The sequence below is a fragment of the Triturus cristatus genome, chromosome 11 (assembly GCF_964204655.1).
Source record: "Triturus cristatus chromosome 11, aTriCri1.1, whole genome shotgun sequence".
Lineage (NCBI taxonomy): Eukaryota > Metazoa > Chordata > Amphibia > Caudata > Salamandridae > Triturus > Triturus cristatus.
Genome location: NC_140594.1, coordinates 1,139,750,203 through 1,139,768,853, shown reverse-complemented (window position 1 = coordinate 1,139,768,853; position 18,651 = coordinate 1,139,750,203). Strand labels below are relative to the sequence as shown.

General features: G+C 44.7%; 8 non-coding genes across 8 annotated transcripts; all 8 read right to left on the bottom strand.

The window, feature by feature from the left end:
• Window positions 1-355: 355 nt before the first annotated feature.
• TRNAG-CCC (transfer RNA glycine (anticodon CCC)) lies at window positions 356-427 on the bottom strand. The gene has a single exon. It is a non-coding gene; the product is annotated as a tRNA-Gly (tRNA).
• A 1,515-nt stretch (window positions 428-1,942) lies between these two features.
• TRNAG-CCC (transfer RNA glycine (anticodon CCC)) lies at window positions 1,943-2,014 on the bottom strand. Its single transcript has one exon. It is a non-coding gene; the product is annotated as a tRNA-Gly (tRNA).
• A 1,515-nt stretch (window positions 2,015-3,529) lies between these two features.
• On the bottom strand, window positions 3,530-3,601 carry TRNAG-CCC (transfer RNA glycine (anticodon CCC)). Its single transcript has one exon. It is a non-coding gene; the product is annotated as a tRNA-Gly (tRNA).
• A 3,126-nt stretch (window positions 3,602-6,727) lies between these two features.
• On the bottom strand, window positions 6,728-6,799 carry TRNAG-CCC (transfer RNA glycine (anticodon CCC)). The gene has a single exon. It is a non-coding gene; the product is annotated as a tRNA-Gly (tRNA).
• A 3,116-nt stretch (window positions 6,800-9,915) lies between these two features.
• On the bottom strand, window positions 9,916-9,987 carry TRNAG-CCC (transfer RNA glycine (anticodon CCC)). The gene has a single exon. It is a non-coding gene; the product is annotated as a tRNA-Gly (tRNA).
• A 3,116-nt stretch (window positions 9,988-13,103) lies between these two features.
• Window positions 13,104-13,175, bottom strand: TRNAG-CCC (transfer RNA glycine (anticodon CCC)). Its single transcript has one exon. It is a non-coding gene; the product is annotated as a tRNA-Gly (tRNA).
• A 3,115-nt stretch (window positions 13,176-16,290) lies between these two features.
• On the bottom strand, window positions 16,291-16,362 carry TRNAG-CCC (transfer RNA glycine (anticodon CCC)). The gene has a single exon. It is a non-coding gene; the product is annotated as a tRNA-Gly (tRNA).
• A 1,527-nt stretch (window positions 16,363-17,889) lies between these two features.
• Window positions 17,890-17,961, bottom strand: TRNAG-CCC (transfer RNA glycine (anticodon CCC)). The gene has a single exon. It is a non-coding gene; the product is annotated as a tRNA-Gly (tRNA).
• Between the last annotated feature and the right edge of the window lie 690 nt (window positions 17,962-18,651).

Sequence of the window (18,651 nt, the reverse complement as noted above, 5' to 3'; positions counted from 1 at the left end):
TTTTGCCAGATTCATCGGTGGATCTTGCCTACTTTTATTCACATGCTAGATATTGCCTAGAAATGCTTTTTAATATAGAGATGCTAGAGTTAGAATGTCTGGTCGGGGTTCAGCCCTTTCATTGTCTACCGCCCGCAACATATTTATTACCAGCACATGTGAGTGGTGACTCTGCTTTTTGGAAAATAGCATCTAATAGGACAATGAATGTAGCAGATGGGGCGATCGAGATGCCTGCCTAAGTATTTCATTTTTTTTTTAATTTAACGTCTGATTAATCTGTTCATGATATTTCCGTTTTGTGACATGTTGCATTAAAACAAATCCTGCTTGGAGAACATATAAAAATTTGCACTGCATTGGCCGGGAATCAAACCCGGGTCAACTGCTTGGGAAGCAGCTATGCTCACCACTATACCACCAACGCCCTATGATGTGGTTGCTCTCGGTTCTAAAGATTACAACCCCGAGTTCAATGACTATCTTGCACCAGTTTCAATGGTGCATTTGGTTTAGATACCAACATGAAAAGCAGTAGAAAGTTTCTTGTAGAGGGTAAGGAACTGGGGATTGAAACCAAGGCCAAATCTGTGCAGAAGAGAAGAAATGGAAAGCAGTAGTACAAATAGTGGAAATGAACATATTTAGGCAGCATTGGAAGCAAAGCAGCGAAGAGAAAGAGAGTGCCTTCCATGAAATGCCCAGGAGAATGATAAGAGCAGAACGAAAAGGCAAGAATGACATTCAAAGCATGCCCAGAAAAACGTGTGACGGTCCCACCAGTCATTTATGCTTATAATTGGGTATCTTTACTTTCAAAGTATGGGGTTGATCCTTTGGCGATCACTCTCTTGTATTTCAGCAGAGACAGATAGTTGAGAAGTCTTTTCTCACATAGCTAGCACAAGCTTCCCCTTTCCTTGCTGGTAGCGTGGAAATGACAGATTGGTTCTCAGAAGAAAAAACAAGAAATATTATAGCAGAGGATGGTTTCGATCCATCGACCTCTGGGTTATGGGCCCAGCACGCTTCCGCTGCGCCACTCTGCTCCCTTGTAAAAGTGTTCTCTTTATGCAGAGGAGGAGCTTTCAGCGAAGTGGCGAGGGATTGGTGGGTCTCGCTCCTCATTTGCCTAAGCATGCTGCAATGTATGCTGGGTGCAGAAAATCTTCATCTTCTCGTCTCACAGTCAGTCATAACTGAAAGTGCAGACCCTCTTGGGAACTAGCGGTTTCAGGCCTTTACCAAGATAGCAGCTCTCTAACCCTCTCCTCTCTCTTTGATCCTAGCGCTAGCATGCTCAGGATTTGATTTTAACTGGGAGCCAGAGATCTACCCGGTGACGGCGAGGCTTTTGAGCGTTTGGGAGCGTTCGGGAAGTGAGGACGTTGGACAGGAAATGTTGCCATCTTGAAATATCCAACCTTCCTGCTGTCGTGAGAGGCTCTTTCCATGGACATCTGCCTCTTGGAGTCCTCTCAACTTGCTCTCTGATATAACATTTTGTGAGCTGCAGTTACATCCGATGGCTACAAGGTGGCGCTGCATTCAGGTGAGAGAACAAGTGTGCACAAAATCGTTGGGGACTTTTGCCAGATTCATCGGTGGATCTTGCCTACTTTTATTCACATGCTAGATATTGCCTAGAAATGCTTTTTAATATAGAGATGCTAGAGTTAGAATGTCTGGTCGGGGTTCAGCCCTTTCATTGTCTACCGCCCGCAACATATTTATTACCAGCACATGTGAGTGGTGACTCTGCTTTTTGGAAAATAGCATCTAATAGGACAATGAATGTAGCAGATGGGGCGATCGAGATGCCTGCCTAAGTATTTCATTTTTTTTTTAATTTAACGTCTGATTAATCTGTTCATGATATTTCCGTTTTGTGACATGTTGCATTAAAACAAATCCTGCTTGGAGAACATATAAAAATTTGCACTGCATTGGCCGGGAATCGAACCCGGGTCAACTGCTTGGGAAGCAGCTATGCTCACCACTATACCACCAACGCCCTATGATGTGGTTGCTCTCGGTTCTAAAGATTACAACCCCGAGTTCAATGACTATCTTGCACCAGTTCAATGGTGCATTTGGTTTAGATACCAACATGAAAAGCAGTAGAAAGTTTCTTGTAGAGGGTAAGGAACTGGGGATTGAAACCAAGGCCAAATCTGTGCAGAAGAGAAGAAATGGAAAGCAGTAGTACAAATAGTGGAAATGAACATATTTAGGCAGCATTGGAAGCAAAGCAGCGAAGAGAAAGAGAGTGCCTTCCATGAAATGCCCAGGAGAATGATAAGAGCAGAACGAAAAGGCAAGAATGACATTCAAAGCATGCCCAGAAAAACGTGTGACGGTCCCACCAGTCATTTATGCTTATAATTGGGTATCTTTACTTTCAAAGTATGGGGTTGATCCTTTGGCGATCACTCTCTTGTATTTCAGCAGAGACAGATAGTTGAGAAGTCTTTTCTCACATAGCTAGCACAAGCCTGCGCTTTTCCTTGCTGGTAGCGTGGAAATGACAGATTGGTTCTCAGAAGAAAAAACAAGAAATATTATAGCAGAGGATGGTTTCGATCCATTGACCTCTGGGCTATGGGCCCAGCACGCTTCCGCTGCGCCACTCTGCTCCCTTGTAAAAGTGTTCTCTTTATGCAGAGGAGGAGCTTTCAGCGAAGTGGCGAGGGATTGGTGGGTCTCGCTCCTCATTTGCCTAAGCATGCTGCAATGTATGCTGGGTGCAGAAAATCTTCATCTTCTCGTCTCACAGTCAGTCATAACTGAAAGTGCAGACCCTCTTGGGAACTAGCAGTTTCAGGCCTTTACCAAGATAGCAGCTCTCTAACCCTCTCCTCTCTCTTTGATCCTAGCGCTAGCATGCTCAGGATTTGATTTTAACTGGGAGCCAGAGATCTACCCGGTGAGGGGAGGCTTTTGAGCGTTTGGGAGCGTTCGGGACGTGAGGACGTTGGACAGGAAATGTTGCCATCTTGAAATATCCAACCTTCCTGCTGTCGTGAGAGGCTCTTTCCATGGACATCTGCCTCTTGGAGTCCTCTCAACTTGCTCTCTGATATAACATTTTGTGAGCTGCATTTACATCCGATGGCTACAAGGTGGCGCTGCATTCAGGTGAGAGAACAAGTGTGCACAAAATCGTTGGGGACTTTTGCCAGATTCATCGGTGGATCTTGCCTACTTTTATTCACATGCTAGATATTGCCTAGAAATGCTTTTTAATATAGAGATGCTAGAGTTAGAATGTCTGGTCGGGGTTCAGCCCTTTCATTGTCTACCGCCCGCAACATATTTATTACCAGCACATGTGAGTGGTGACTCTGCTTTTTGGAAAATAGCATCTAATAGGACAATGAATTTAGCAGATGGGGCGATCGAGATGCCTGCCTAAGTATTTCATTTTTTTTTTTAATTTAACGTCTGATTAATCTGTTCATGATATTTCCGTTTTGTGACATGTTGCATTAAAACAAATCCTGCTTGGAGAACATATAAAAATTTGCACTGCATTGGCCGGGAATCGAACCCGGGTCAACTGCTTGGGAAGCAGCTATGCTCACCACTATACCACCAACGCCCTATGATGTGGTTGCTCTCGGTTCTAAAGATTACAACCCCGAGTTCAATGACTATCTTGCACCAGTTTCAATGGTGCATTTGGTTTAGATACCAACATGAAAAGCAGTAGAAAGTTTCTTGTAGAGGGTAAGGAACTGGGGATTGAAACCAAGGCCAAATCTGTGCAGAAGAGAAGAAATGGAAAGCAGTAGTACAAATAGTGGAAATGAACATATTTAGGCAGCATTGGAAGCAAAGCAGCGAAGAGAAAGAGAGTGCCTTCCATGAAATACCCAGGAGAATGATAAGAGCAGAACGAAAAGGCAAGAATGACATTCAAAGCATGCCCAGAAAAACGTGTGACGGTCCCACCAGTCATTTATGCTTATAATTGGGTATCTTTAATTTCAAAGTATGGGGTTGATCCTTTGGCGATCACTCTCTTGTATTTCAGCAGAGACAGATAGTTGAGAAGTCTTTTCTCACATAGCTAGCACAAGCCTGCGCTTTTCCTTGCTGGTAGCGTGGAAATGACAGATTGGTTCTCAGAAGAAAAAACAAGAAATATTATAGCAGAGGATGGTTTCGATCCATCGACCTCTGGGTTATGGGCCCAGCACGCTTCCGCTGCGCCACTCTGCTCCCTTGTAAAAGTGTTCTCTTTATGCAGAGGAGGAGCTTTCAGCGAAGTGGCGAGGGATTGGTGGGTCTCGCTCCTCATTTGCCTAAGCATGCTGCAATGTATGCTGGGTGCAGAAAATCTTCATCTTCTCGTCTCACAGTCAGTCATAACTGAAAGTGCAGACCCTCTTGGGAACTAGCAGTTTCAGGCCTTTACCAAGATAGCAGCTCTCTAACCCTCTCCTCTCTCTTTGATCCTAGCGCTAGCATGCTCAGGATTTGATTTTAACTGGGAGCCAGAGATCTACCCGGTGAGGGCTTGCCCGGTGTGAGGCTTTTGAGCGTTTGGGAGCGTTCGGGACGTGAGGACGTTGGACAGGAAATGTTGCCATCTTGAAATATCCAACCTTCCTGCTGTCGTGAGAGGCTCTTTCCATGGACATCTGCCTCTTGGAGTCCTCTCAACTTGCTCTCTGATATAACATTTTGTGAGCTGCAGTTACATCCGATGGCTACAAGGTGGCGCTGCATTCAGGTGAGAGAACAAGTGTGCACAAAATCGTTGGGGACTTTTGCCAGATTCATCGGTGGATCTTGCCTACTTTTATTCACATGCTAGATATTGCCTAGAAATGCTTTTTAATATAGAGATGCTAGAGTTAGAATGTCTGGTCGGGGTTCAGCCCTTTCATTGTCTACCGCCCGCAACATATTTATTACCAGCACATGTGAGTGGTGACTCTGCTTTTTGGAAAATAGCATCTAATAGGACAATGAATGTAGCAGATGGGGCGATCGAGATGCCTGCCTAAGTATTTCATTTTTTTTTTAATTTAACGTCTGATTAATCTGTTCATGATATTTCCGTTTTGTGACATGTTGCATTAAAACAAATCCTGCTTGGAGAACATATAAAAATTTGCACTGCATTGGCCGGGAATCGAACTCGGGTCAACCGCTTGGGAAGCAGCTATGCTCACCACTATACCACCAACACCCTATGATGTGGTTGCTCTCGGTTCTAAAGATTACAACCCCGAGTTCAATGACTATCTTGCACCAGTTTCAATGGTGCATTTGGTTTAGATACCAACATGAAAAGCAGTAGAAAGTTTCTTGTAGAGGGTAAGGAACTGGGGATTGAAACCAAGGCCAAATCTGTGCAGAAGAGAAGAAATGGAAAGCAGTAGTACAAATAGTGGAAATGAACATATTTAGGCAGCATTGGAAGCAAAGCAGCGAAGAGAAAGAGAGTGCCTTCCATGAAATGCCCAGGAGAATGATAAGAGCAGAACGAAAAGGCAAGAATGACATTCAAAGCATGCCCAGAAAAACGTGTGACGGTCCCACCCGTCATTTATGCTTATAATTGGGTATCTTTACTTTCAAAGTATGGGGTTGATCCTTTGGCGATCACTCTCTTGTATTTCAGCAGAGACAGATAGTTGAGAAGTCTTTTCTCACATAGCTAGCACAAGCCTGCGCTTTTCCTTGCTGGTAGCGTGGAAATGACAGATTGGTTCTCAGAAGAAAAAACAAGAAATATTATAGCAGAGGATGGTTTCGATCCATCGACCTCTGGGTTATGGGCCCAGCACGCTTCCGCTGCGCCACTCTGCTCCCTTGTAAAAGTGTTCTCTTTATGCAGAGGAGGAGCTTTCAGCGAAGTGGCGAGGGATTGGTGGGTCTCGCTCCTCATTTGCCTAAGCATGCTGCAATGTATGCTGGGTGCAGAAAATCTTCATCTTCTCGTCTCACAGTCAGTCATAACTGAAAGTGCAGACCCTCTTGGGAACTAGCAGTTTCAGGCCTTTACCAAGATAGCAGCTCTCTAACCCTCTCCTCTCTCTTTGATCCTAGCGCTAGCATGCTCAGGATTTGATTTTAACTGGGAGCCAGAGATCTACCCGGTGAGGGCTTGCCCGGTGTGAGGCTTTTGAGCGTTTGGGAGCGTTCGGGACGTGAGGACATTGGACAGGAAATGTTGCCATCTTGAAATATCCAACCTTCCTGCTGTCGTGAGAGGCTCTTTCCATGGACATCTGCCTCTTGGAGTCCTCTCAACTTGCTCTCTGATATAACATTTTGTGAGCTGCAGTTACATCCGATGGCTACAAGGTGGCGCTGCATTCAGGTGAGAGAACAAGTGTGCACAAAATCGTTGGGGACTTTTGCCAGATTCATTGGTGGATCTTGCCTACTTTTATTCACATGCTAGATATTGCCTAGAAATGCTTTTTCATATAGAGATGCTAGAGTTAGAATGTCTGGTCGGGGTTCAGCCCTTTCATTGTCTACCGCCCGCAACATATTTATTACCAGCGCATGTGAGTGGTGACTCTGCTTTTTGGAAAATAGCATCTAATAGGACAATGAATTTAGCAGATGGGGCGATCGAGATGCCTGCCTAAGTATTTCATTTTTTTTTTTATTTAACGTCTGATTAATCTGTTCATGATATTTCCGTTTTGTGACATGTTGCATTAAAACAAATCCTGCTTGGAGAACATATAAAAATTTGCACTGCATTGGCCGGGAATCGAACCCGGGTCAACTGCTTGGGAAGCAGCTATGCTCACCACTATACCACCAACGCCCTATGATGTGGTTGCTCTCGGTTCTAAAGATTACAACCCCGAGTTCAATGACTATCTTGCACCAGTTTCAATGGTGCATTTGGTTTAGATACCAACATGAAAAGCAGTAGAAAGTTTCTTGTAGAGGGTAAGGAACTGGGGATTGGAACCAAGGCCAAATCTGTGCAGAAGAGAAGAAATGGAAAGCAGTAGTACAAATAGTGGAAATGAACATATTTAGGCAGCATTGGAAGCAAAGCAGCGAAGAGAAAGAGAGTGCCTTCCATGAAATGCCCAGGAGAATGATAAGAGCAGAACGAAAAGGCAAGAATGACATTCAAAGCATGCCCAGAAAAACGTGTGACAGTCCCACCAGTCATTTATGCTTATAATTGGGTATCTTTACTTTCAAAGTATGGGGTTGATCCTTTGGCGATCACTCTCTTGTATTTCAGCAGAGACAGATAGTTGAGAAGTCTTTTCTCACATAGCTAGCACAAGCCTGCGCTTTTCCTTGCTGGTAGCGTGGAAATGACAGATTGGTTCTCAGAAGAAAAAACAAGAAATATTATAGCAGAGGATGGTTTCGATCCATCGACCTCTGGGTTATGGGCCCAGCACGCTTCCGCTGCGCCACTCTGCTCCCTTGTAAAAGTGTTCTCTTTATGCAGAGGAGGAGCTTTCAGCGAAGTGGCGAGGGATTGGTGGGTCTCGCTCCTCATTTGCCTAAGCATGCTGCAATGTATGCTGGGTGCAGAAAATCTTCATCTTCTCGTCTCACAGTCAGTCATAACTGAAAGTGCAGACCCTCTTGGGAACTAGCAGTTTCAGGCCTTTACCAAGATAGCAGCTCTCTAACCCTCTCCTCTCTCTTTGATCCTAGCGCTAGCATGCTCAGGATTTGATTTTAACTGGGAGCCAGAGATCTACCCGGTGAGGGCGAGGCTTTTGAGCGTTTGGGAGCGTTCGGGACGTGAGGACATTGGACAGGAAATGTTGCCATCTTGAAATATCCAACCTTCCTGCTGTCGTGAGAGGCTCTTTCCATGGACATCTGCCTCTTGGAGTCCTCTCAACTTGCTCTCTGATATAACATTTTGTGAGCTGCAGTTACATCCGATGGCTACAAGGTGGCGCTGCATTCAGGTGAGAGAACAAGTGTGCACAAAATCGTTGGGGACTTTTGCCAGATTCATCGGTGGATCTTGCCTACTTTTATTCACATGCTAGATATTGCCTAGAAATGCTTTTTCATATAGAGATGCTAGAGTTAGAATGTCTGGTCGGGGTTCAGCCCTTTCATTGTCTACCGCCCGCAACATATTTATTACCAGCACATGTGAGTGGTGACTCTGCTTTTTGGAAAATAGCATCTAATAGGACAATGAATTTAGCAGATGGGGCGATCGAGATGCCTGCCTAAGTATTTCATTTTTTTTTTTAATTAACGTCTGATTAATCTGTTCATGATATTTCCGTTTTGTGACATGTTGCATTAAAACAAATCCTGCTTGGAGAACATATAAAAATTTGCACTGCATTGGCCGCGAATCGAACCCGGGTCAACTGCTTGGGAAGCAGCTATGCTCACCACTATACCACCAACGCCCTATGATGTGGTTGCTCTCGGTTCTAAAGATTACAACCCCGAGTTCAATGACTATCTTGCACCAGTTTCAATGGTGCATTTGGTTTAGATACCAACATGAAAAGCAGTAGAAAGTTTCTTGTAGAGGGTAAGGAACTGGGGATTGGAACCAAGGCCAAATCTGTGCAGAAGAGAAGAAATGGAAAGCAGTAGTACAAATAGTGGAAATGAACATATTTAGGCAGCATTGGAAGCAAAGCAGCGAAGAGAAAGAGAGTGTCTTCCATGAAATGCCCAGGAGAATGATAAGAGCAGAACGAAAAGGCAAGAATGACATTTAAAGCAGGCCCAGAAAAACGTGTGACGGTCCCACCAGTCATTTATGCTTATAATTGGGTATCTTTACTTTCAAAGTATGGGGTTGATCCTTTGGCGATCACTCGCTTGTATTTCAGCAGAGACAGATAGTTGAGAAGTCTTTTCTCACATAGCTAGCACAAGCCTGCGCTTTTCCTTGCTGGTAGCGTGGAAATGACAGATTGGTTCTCAGAAGAAAAAACAAGAAATATTATAGCAGAGGATGGTTTCGATCCATCGACCTCTGGGTTATGGGCCCAGCACGCTTCCGCTGCGCAACTCTGCTCCCTTGTAAAAGTGTTCTCTTTATGCAGAGGAGGAGCTTTCAGCGAAGTGGCGAGGGATTGGTGGGTCTCGCTCCTCATTTGCCTAAGCATGCTGCAATGTATGCTGGGTGCAGAAAATCTTCATCTTCTCGTCTCACAGTCAGTCATAACTGAAAGTGCAGACCCTCTTGGGAACTAGCAGTTTCAGGCCTTTACCAAGATAGCAGCTCTCTAACCCTCTCCTCTCTCTTTGATCCTAGCGCTAGCATGCTCAGGATTTGATTTTAACTGGGAGCCAGAGATCTACCCGGTGAGGGCTTGCCCGGTGTGAGGCTTTTGAGCGTTTGGGAGCGTTCGGGACGTGAGGACGTTGGACAGGAAATGTTGCCATCTTGAAATATCCAACCTTCCTGCTGTCGTGAGAGGCTCTTTCCATGGACATCTGCCTCTTGGAGTCCTCTCAACTTGCTCTCTGATATAACATTTTGTGAGCTGCATTTACATCCGATGGCTACAAGGTGGCGCTGCATTCAGGTGAGAGAACAAGTGTGCACAAAATCGTTGGGGACTTTTGCCAGATTCATCGGTGGATCTTGCCTACTTTTATTCACATGCTAGATATTGCCTAGAAATGCTTTTTAATATAGAGATGCTAGAGTTAGAATGTCTGGTCGGGGTTCAGCCCTTTCATTGTCTACCGCCCGCAACATATTTATTACCAGCACATGTGAGTGGTGACTCTGCTTTTTGGAAAATAGCATCTAATAGGACAATGAATTTAGCAGATGGGGCGATCGAGATGCCTGCCTAAGTATTTCATTTTTTTTTTTAATTTAACGTCTGATTAATCTGTTCATGATATTTCCGTTTTGTGACATGTTGCATTAAAACAAATCCTGCTTGGAGAACATATAAAAATTTGCACTGCATTGGCCGGGAATCGAACCCGGGTCAACTGCTTGGGAAGCAGCTATGCTCACCACTATACCACCAACGCCCTATGATGTGGTTGCTCTCGGTTCTAAAGATTACAACCCCGAGTTCAATGACTATCTTGCACCAGTTTCAATGGTGCATTTGGTTTAGATACCAACATGAAAAGCAGTAGAAAGTTTCTTGTAGAGGGTAAGGAACTGGGGATTGAAACCAAGGCCAAATCTGTGCAGAAGAGAAGAAATGGAAAGCAGTAGTACAAATAGTGGAAATGAACATATTTAGGCAGCATTGGAAGCAAAGCAGCGAAGAGAAAGAGAGTGCCTTCCATGAAATACCCAGGAGAATAATAAGAGCAGAACGAAAAGGCAAGAATGACATTCAAAGCATGCCCAGAAAAACGTGTGACGGTCCCACCAGTCATTTATGCTTATAATTGGGTATCTTTAATTTCAAAGTATGGGGTTGATCCTTTGGCGATCACTCTCTTGTATTTCAGCAGAGACAGATAGTTGAGAAGTCTTTTCTCACATATCTAGCACAAGCCTGCGCTTTTCCTTGCTGGTAGCGTGGAAATGACAGATTGGTTCTCAGAAGAAAAAACAAGAAATATTATAGCAGAGGATGGTTTCGATCCATCGACCTCTGGGTTATGGGCCCAGCACGCTTCCGCTGCGCCACTCTGCTCCCTTGTAAAAGTGTTCTCTTTATGCAGAGGAGGAGCTTTCAGCGAAGTGGCGAGGGATTGGTGGGTCTCGCTCCTCATTTGCCTAAGCATGCTGCAATGTATGCTGGGTGCAGAAAATCTTCATCTTCTCGTCTCACAGTCAGTCATAACTGAAAGTGCAGACCCTCTTGGGAACTAGCAGTTTCAGGCCTTTACCAAGATAGCAGCTCTCTAACCCTCTCCTCTCTCTTTGATCCTAGCGCTAGCATGCTCAGGATTTGATTTTAACTGGGAGCCAGAGATCTACCCGGTGAGGGCTTGCCCGGTGTGAGGCTTTTGAGCGTTCGGGACGTGAGGACGTTGGACAGGAAATGTTGCCATCTTGAAATATCCAACCTTCCTGCTGTCGTGAGAGGCTCTTTCCATGGACATCTGCCTCTTGGAGTCCTCTCAACTTGCTCTCTGATATAACATTTTGTGAGCTGCAGTTACATCCGATGGCTACAAGGTGGCGCTGCATTCAGGTGAGAGAACAAGTGTGCACAAAATCGTTGGGGACTTTTGCCAGATTCATCGGTGGATCTTGCCTACTTTTATTCACATGCTAGATATTGCCTAGAAATGCTTTTTAATATAGAGATGCTAGAGTTAGAATGTCTGGTCGGGGTTCAGCCCTTTCATTGTCTACCGCCCGCAACATATTTATTACCAGCACATGTGAGTGGTGACTCTGCTTTTTGGAAAATAGCATCTAATAGGACAATGAATGTAGCAGATGGGGCGATCGAGATGCCTGCCTAAGTATTTCATTTTTTTTTTAATTTAACGTCTGATTAATCTGTTCATGATATTTCCGTTTTGTGACATGTTGCATTAAAACAAATCCTGCTTGGAGAACATATAAAAATTTGCACTGCATTGGCCGGGAATCGAACTCGGGTCAACCGCTTGGGAAGCAGCTATGCTCACCACTATACCACCAACACCCTATGATGTGGTTGCTCTCGGTTCTAAAGATTACAACCCCGAGTTCAATGACTATCTTGCACCAGTTTCAATGGTGCATTTGGTTTAGATACCAACATGAAAAGCAGTAGAAAGTTTCTTGTAGAGGGTAAGGAACTGGGGATTGAAACCAAGGCCAAATCTGTGCAGAAGAGAAGAAATGGAAAGCAGTAGTACAAATAGTGGAAATGAACATATTTAGGCAGCATTGGAAGCAAAGCAGCGAAGAGAAAGAGAGTGCCTTCCATGAAATGCCCAGGAGAATGATAAGAGCAGAACGAAAAGGCAAGAATGACATTCAAAGCATGCCCAGAAAAACGTGTGACGGTCCCACCAGTCATTTATGCTTATAATTGGGTATCTTTACTTTCAAAGTATGGGGTTGATCCTTTGGCGATCACTCTCTTGTATTTCAGCAGAGACAGATAGTTGAGAAGTCTTTTCTCACATAGCTAGCACAAGCCTGCGCTTTTCCTTGCTGGTAGCGTGGAAATGACAGATTGGTTCTCAGAAGAAAAAACAAGAAATATTATAGCAGAGGATGGTTTCGATCCATCGACCTCTGGGTTATGGGCCCAGCACGCTTCCGCTGCGCCACTCTGCTCCCTTGTAAAAGTGTTCTCTTTATGCAGAGGAGGAGCTTTCAGCGAAGTGGCGAGGGATTGGTGGGTCTCGCTCCTCATTTGCCTAAGCATGCTGCAATGTATGCTGGGTGCAGAAAATCTTCATCTTCTCGTCTCACAGTCAGTCATAACTGAAAGTGCAGACCCTCTTGGGAACTAGCAGTTTCAGGCCTTTACCAAGATAGCAGCTCTCTAACCCTCTCCTCTCTCTTTGATCCTAGCGCTAGCATGCTCAGGATTTGATTTTAACTGGGAGCCAGAGATCTACCCGGTGAGGGCTTGCCCGGTGTGAGGCTTTTGAGCGTTTGGGAGCGTTCGGGACGTGAGGACATTGGACAGGAAATGTTGCCATCTTGAAATATCCAACCTTCCTGCTGTCGTGAGAGGCTCTTTCCATGGACATCTGCCTCTTGGAGTCCTCTCAACTTGCTCTCTGATATAACATTTTGTGAGCTGCAGTTACATCCGATGGCTACAAGGTGGCGCTGCATTCAGGTGAGAGAACAAGTGTGCACAAAATCGTTGGGGACTTTTGCCAGATTCATTGGTGGATCTTGCCTACTTTTATTCACATGCTAGATATTGCCTAGAAATGCTTTTTCATATAGAGATGCTAGAGTTAGAATGTCTGGTCGGGGTTCAGCCCTTTCATTGTCTACCGCCCGCAACATATTTATTACCAGCGCATGTGAGTGGTGACTCTGCTTTTTGGAAAATAGCATCTAATAGGACAATGAATTTAGCAGATGGGGCGATCGAGATGCCTGCCTAAGTATTTCATTTTTTTTTTTATTTAACGTCTGATTAATCTGTTCATGATATTTCCGTTTTGTGACATGTTGCATTAAAACAAATCCTGCTTGGAGAACATATAAAAATTTGCACTGCATTGGCCGGGAATCGAACCCGGGTCAACTGCTTGGGAAGCAGCTATGCTCACCACTATACCACCAACGCCCTATGATGTGGTTGCTCTCGGTTCTAAAGATTACAACCCCGAGTTCAATGACTATCTTGCACCAGTTTCAATGGTGCATTTGGTTTAGATACCAACATGAAAAGCAGTAGAAAGTTTCTTGTAGAGGGTAAGGAACTGGGGATTGGAACCAAGGCCAAATCTGTGCAGAAGAGAAGAAATGGAAAGCAGTAGTACAAATAGTGGAAATGAACATATTTAGGCAGCATTGGAAGCAAAGCAGCGAAGAGAAAGAGAGTGCCTTCCATGAAATGCCCAGGAGAATGATAAGAGCAGAACGAAAAGGCAAGAATGACATTCAAAGCATGCCCAGAAAAACGTGTGACAGTCCCACCAGTCATTTATGCTTATAATTGGGTATCTTTACTTTCAAAGTATGGGGTTGATCCTTTGGCGATCACTCTCTTGTATTTCAGCAGAGACAGATAGTTGAGAAGTCTTTTCTCACATAGCTAGCACAAGCCTGCGCTTTTCCTTGCTGGTAGCGTGGAAATGACAGATTGGTTCTCAGAAGAAAAAACAAGAAATATTATAGCAGAGGATGGTTTCGATCCATCGACCTCTGGGTTATGGGCCCAGCACGCTTCCGCTGCGCCACTCTGCTCCCTTGTAAAAGTGTTCTCTTTATGCAGAGGAGGAGCTTTCAGCGAAGTGGCGAGGGATTGGTGGGTCTCGCTCCTCATTTGCCTAAGCATGCTGCAATGTATGCTGGGTGCAGAAAATCTTCATCTTCTCGTCTCACAGTCAGTCATAACTGAAAGTGCAGACCCTCTTGGGAACTAGCAGTTTCAGGCCTTTACCAAGATAGCAGCTCTCTAACCCTCTCCTCTCTCTTTGATCCTAGCGCTAGCATGCTCAGGATTTGATTTTAACTGGGAGCCAGAGATCTACCCGGTGAGGGCGAGGCTTTTGAGCGTTTGGGAGCGTTCGGGACGTGAGGACATTGGACAGGAAATGTTGCCATCTTGAAATATCCAACCTTCCTGCTGTCGTGAGAGGCTCTTTCCATGGACATCTGCCTCTTGGAGTCCTCTCAACTTGCTCTCTGATATAACATTTTGTGAGCTGCAGTTACATCCGATGGCTACAAGGTGGCGCTGCATTCAGGTGAGAGAACAAGTGTGCACAAAATCGTTGGGGACTTTTGCCAGATTCATCGGTGGATCTTGCCTACTTTTATTCACATGCTAGATATTGCCTAGAAATGCTTTTTCATATAGAGATGCTAGAGTTAGAATGTCTGGTCGGGGTTCAGCCCTTTCATTGTCTACCGCCCGCAACATATTTATTACCAGCACATGTGAGTGGTGACTCTGCTTTTTGGAAAATAGCATCTAATAGGACAATGAATTTAGCAGATGGGGCGATCGAGATGCCTGCCTAAGTATTTCATTTTTTTTTTTAATTAACGTCTGATTAATCTGTTCATGATATTTCCGTTTTGTGACATGTTGCATTAAAACAAATCCTGCTTGGAGAACATATAAAAATTTGCACTGCATTGCCCGCGAATCGAACCCGGGTCAACTGCTTGGGAAGCAGCTATGCTCACCACTATACCACCAACGCCCTATGATGTGGTTGCTCTCGGTTCTAAAGATTACAACCCCGAGTTCAATGACTATCTTGCACCAGTTTCAATGGTGCATTTGGTTTAGATACCAACATGAAAAGCAGTAGAAAGTTTCTTGTAGAGGGTAAGGAACTGGGGATTGGAACCAAGGCCAAATCTGTGCAGAAGAGAAGAAATGGAAAGCAGTAGTACAAATAGTGGAAATGAACATATTTAGGCAGCATTGGAAGCAAAGCAGCGAAGAGAAAGAGAGTGTCTTCCATGAAATGCCCAGGAGAATGATAAGAGCAGAACGAAAAGGCAAGAATGACATTTAAAGCAGGCCCAGAAAAACGTGTGACGGTCCCACCAGTCATTTATGCTTATAATTGGGTATCTTTACTTTCAAAGTATGGGGTTGATCCTTTGGCGATCACTCGCTTGTATTTCAGCAGAGACAGATAGTTGAGAAGTCTTTTCTCACATAGCTAGCACAAGCCTGCGCTTTTCCTTGCTGGTAGCGTGGAAATGACAGATTGGTTCTCAGAAGAAAAAACAAGAAATATTATAGCAGAGGATGGTTTCGATCCATCGACCTCTGGGTTATGGGCCCAGCACGCTTCCGCTGCGCAACTCTGCTCCCTTGTAAAAGTGTTCTCTTTATGCAGAGGAGGAGCTTTCAGCGAAGTGGCGAGGGATTGGTGGGTCTCGCTCCTCATTTGCCTAAGCATGCTGCAATGTATGCTGGGTGCAGAAAATCTTCATCTTCTCGTCTCACAGTCAGTCATAACTGAAAGTGCAGACCCTCTTGGGAACTAGCAGTTTCAGGCCTTTACCAAGATAGCAGCTCTCTAACCCTCTCCTCTCTCTTTGATCCTAGCGCTAGCATGCTCAGGATTTGATTTTAACTGGGAGCCAGAGATCTACCCGGTGAGGGCTTGCCCGGTGTGAGGCTTTTGAGCGTTTGGGAGCGTTCGGGACGTGAGGACGTTGGACAGGAAATGTTGCCATCTTGAAATATCCAACCTTCCTGCTGTCGTGAGAGGCTCTTTCCATGGACATCTGCCTCTTGGAGTCCTCTCAACTTGCTCTCTGATATAACATTTTGTGAGCTGCAGTTACATCCGATGGCTACAAGGTGGCGCTGCATTCAGGTGAGAGAACAAGTGTGCACAAAATCGTTGGGGACTTTTGCCAGATTCATCGGTGGATCTTGCCTACTTTTATTCACATGCTAGATATTGCCTAGAAATGCTTTTTAATATAGAGATGCTAGAGTTAGAATGTCTGGTCGGGGTTCAGCCCTTTCATTGTCTACCGCCCGCAACATATTTATTACCAGCACATGTGAGTGGTGACTCTGCTTTTTGGAAAATAGCATCTAATAGGACAATGAATGTAGCAGATGGGGCGATCGAGATGCCTGCCTAAGTATTTCATTTTTTTTTTAATTTAACGTCTGATTAATCTGTTCATGATATTTCCGTTTTGTGACATGTTGCATTAAAACAAATCCTGCTTGGAGAACATATAAAAATTTGCACTGCATTGGCCGGGAATCGAACCCGGGTCAACTGCTTGGGAAGCAGCTATGCTCACCACTATACCACCAACGCCCTATGATGTGGTTGCTCTCGGTTCTAAAGATTACAACCCCGAGTTCAATGACTATCTTGCACCAGTTTCAATGGTGCATTTGGTTTAGATACCAACATGAAAAGCAGTAGAAAGTTTCTTGTAGAGGGTAAGGAACTGGGGATTGGAACCAAGGCCAAATCTGTGCAGAAGAGAAGAAATGGAAAGCAGTAGTACAAATAGTGGAAATGAACATATTTAGGCAGCATTGGAAGCAAAGCAGCGAAGAGAAAGAGAGTGCCTTCCATGAAATGCCCAGGAGAATGATAAGAGCAGAACGAAAAGGCAAGAATGACATTCAAAGCATGCCCAGAAAAACGTGTGACGGTCCCACCAGTCATTTATGCTTATAATTGGGTATCTTTACTTTCAAAGTATGGGGTTGATCCTTTGGCGATCACTCTCTTGTATTTCAGCAGAGACAGATAGTTGAGAAGTCTTTTCTCACATAGCTAGCACAAGCCTGCGCTTTTCCTTGCTGGTAGCGTGGAAATGACAGATTGGTTCTCAGAAGAAAAAACAAGAAATATTATAGCAGAGGATGGTTTCGATCCATCGACCTCTGGGTTATGGGCCCAGCACGCTTCCGCTGCACCACTCTGCTCCCTTGTAAAAGTGTTCTCTTTATGCAGAGGAGGAGCTTTCAGCGAAGTGGCGAGGGATTGGTGGGTCTCGCTCCTCATTTGCCTAAGCATGCTGCAATGTATGCTGGGTGCAGAAAATCTTCATCTTCTCGTCTCACAGTCAGTCATAACTGAAAGTGCAGACCCTCTTGGGAACTAGCAGTTTCAGGCCTTTACCAAGATAGCAGCTCTCTAACCCTCTCCTCTCTCTTTGATCCTAGCGCTAGCATGCTCAGGATTTGATTTTAACTGGGAGCCAGAGATCTACCCGGTGAGGGCTTGCCCGGTGTGAGGCTTTTGAGCGTTTGGGAGCGTTCGGGACGTGAGGACATTGGACAGGAAATGTTGCCATCTTGAAATATCCAACCTTCCTGCTGTCGTGAGAGGCTCTTTCCATGGACATCTGCCTCTTGGAGTCCTCTCAACTTGCTCTCTGATATAACATTTTGTGAGCTGCAGTTACATCCGATGGCTACAAGGTGGCGCTGCATTCAGGTGAGAGAACAAGTGTGCACAAAATCGTTGGGGACTTTTGCCAGATTCATCGGTGGATCTTGCCTACTTTTATTGACATGCTAGATATTGCCTAGAAATGCTTTTTCATATAGAGATGCTAGAGTTAGAATGTCTGGTCGGGGTTCAGCCCTTTCATTGTCTACCGCCCGCAACATATTTATTACCAGCGCATGTGAGTGGTGACTCTGCTTTTTGGAAAATAGCATCTATTAGGACAATGAATTTAGCAGATGGGGCGATCGAGATGCCTGCCTAAGTATTTCATTTTTTTTTTTATTTAACGTCTGATTAATCTGTTCATGATATTTCCGTTTTGTGACATGTTGCATTAAAACAAATCCTGCTTGGAGAACATATAAAAATTTGCACTGCATTGGCCGGGAATCGAACCCGGGTCAACTGCTTGGGAAGCAGCTATGCTCACCACTATACCACCAACGCCCTATGATGTGGTTGCTCTCGGTTCTAAAGATTACAACCCCGAGTTCAATGACTATCTTGCACCAGTTTCAATGGTGCATTTGGTTTAGATACCAACATGAAAAGCAGTAGAAAGTTTCTTGTAGAGGGTAAGGAACTGGGGATTGGAACCAAGGCCAAATCTGTGCAGAAGAGAAGAAATGGAAAGCAGTAGTACAAATAGTGGAAATGAACATATTTAGGCAGCATTGGAAGCAAAGCAGCGAAGAGAAAGAGAGTGCCTTCCATGAAATGCCCAGGAGAATGATAAGAGCAGAACGAAAAGGCAAGAATGACATTCAAAGCATGCCCAGAAAAACGTGTGACAGTCCCACCAGTCATTTATGCTTATAATTGGGTATCTTTACTTTCAAAGTATGGGGTTGATCCTTTGGCGATCACTCTCTTGTATTTCAGCAGAGACAGATAGTTGAGAAGTCTTTTCTCACATAGCTAGCACAAGCCTGCGCTTTTCCTTGCTGGTAGCGTGGAAATGACAGATTGGTTCTCAGAAGAAAAAACAAGAAATATTATAGCAGAGGATGGTTTCGATCCATCGACCTCTGGGTTATGGGCCCAGCACGCTTCCGCTGCGCCACTCTGCTCCCTTGTAAAAGTGTTCTCTTTATGCAGAGGAGGAGCTTTCAGCGAAGTGGCGAGGGATTGGTGGGT